This window comes from Oreochromis aureus, linkage group 5, assembly GCF_013358895.1.
Source record: "Oreochromis aureus strain Israel breed Guangdong linkage group 5, ZZ_aureus, whole genome shotgun sequence".
Lineage (NCBI taxonomy): Eukaryota > Metazoa > Chordata > Actinopteri > Cichliformes > Cichlidae > Oreochromis > Oreochromis aureus.
This window is the reverse complement of record NC_052946.1, coordinates 36,230,568-36,232,567: the sequence shown is the minus strand read 5'-3', so window position 1 is coordinate 36,232,567 and position 2,000 is coordinate 36,230,568.

Genomic DNA, 2,000 nt, shown 5'->3' with positions numbered 1-2,000 from the left:
CCTGTTTAGAGAACTAAAAATGCCGGGTAACATTTTTGTTGTTGTCACCATTGTTACCGTTGTGTTGTTTGCCTTTATGGGCTTAAATTACTCACGCAGACAGTGATAAACAACACAGGTGACAACAACACAGGTAATCAGAGCGATTATATTATCGGAGAAGCTCGTTTACAGGAGAATGATAACTCAACTTGTGTACAGCAGAGGACGCTGCAGGGTTAAAAAAAAAAAAAAGCAGGACTTGGACACTGTATAATGCACAAATGGTTAATTATGTACTACTGTACATGATTTATTTTATTAAAAAATATATTCTACAATTACATAATAATAAAAAATAATTATGTTAAATTTACAAGGATTCACTGTTTCGTATTCTCATACAAAATAGATTTTTGTCAATGAGAGAGGCAAGAAAAGATACAAGGAGGTGAAGTGAAGGTGGAATAGTTTAAATGCCTGAGGTCAACTATCAAAAGCAGGGGACAGTACACAAGAAAGGTGAAGCAGAGAGTGCAGGCAGGGTGGAGAGGGTGTAGAGTCAGGGGTGATTTGTGAGAGAAGGATGGTAGCAAGATTTAAAGGAAAAGTTTACAAGATTGTAATGAGATGTGCTGTGATGTATGGATAGAGAAGGTGGCAGTGACAAAATGACAAGAGGCAGAGATGAAGACTTTCAGGCCTATAGTGTGAGGTAGTGCAATAAATAAATAAAAATAATCTCATATCTATTTTTAATGTTTAGCACTATTTGATATATACAGCAGTGATGAAAATAAAAAAAATGAAGTTAAAGAAAAATGTAAAAGAAATGAGACAGAGATTGTGCAAAAGAGTAGGGAAATGGCATTAGAAAATAATAACATGCACACTTTAAATCTAAGAAACAGAAGCAAGAAGGTAAAATACAGAAATGTGATGGGGCTCAGGTTGAGCATCTTGGACACAAAGTTACTGAGGCAAGACTGAGACTGTTTGGACATGTACAGAAGAAGGATAGTTTACACTATTCAGTGGATCCTGAAGATGGATATGTAGGCAGGAGGAAAACAGGTTGAACGCAGAGAAGGTTCATAGATGTAGCGAAGGAAGACATGCTGAGATGAGATGAGCAGCCGATAGAACAAGAAGATCAAATAAAAAGCAACACAGACACTGTGACAGGCTGTGCATTTTTTGTCTGTGAAGACGTTGTATCTCTCATTCAAGAGGAATCTTCAGTTCTACAACTGATGGAGACTCCAGGTTTAACACCTAGCTGGGTTATCCCATAGGATCTCCTCCAGGTTGACGCCTCCACTATGTATTAAATACTTGGGACTCTCCATCAGTTATTTTAAAACTGAAAAAACCTCTTGGATGAGGTGAAAGTCCATTTGTCTTATTTTCAGCCATTCACAGCTTTGTGCATTTTTAGTGCAACCTGAGATCTTGGTGGTTACAAACCTTTTTGTTTTTTTTCCTTTCACAGTTATTTAGGCCACTGTTCCTGCTGGGATGACACAAGAAAAGGTTTTCTACCCTTTGCCCCGCACACTTCACCACACTTTCATTAGAGTAGATAAAGTCATCTTTGGAGATTGATGGCTTAGTGTTTGTCCTGAGAAAAGCTCATGGGTGTGTGTCTTTCTAAATTACATCCAATCACTGTCCAGTTTCCATCTCAAGGATAATGTCAACAAAAAAGATGCACACAACAGAAGAGTCTCATCACAGTAAAAAGGTTAGTGCATTAGACATGTGCATATGAATAAATACATATAAATATAAATGCATATAAACATTTTCCTGGTCAGCTTTGTTCTACACTGTTTTACACCTTGAGGCGCAACGAACTGTTGTTCCTTTTTAAATGAAATCTACAATACAGTGACAGGTTTTTAATATGAATGGACACGTGCATAAATATTATTGAAACCTTGAGTTATTGCCTTGGACTGTTTTTCCTGCCATGCTGGAATTGGGATGGGATCATTAGTGAGGGTCAGGATCAGCGCTCA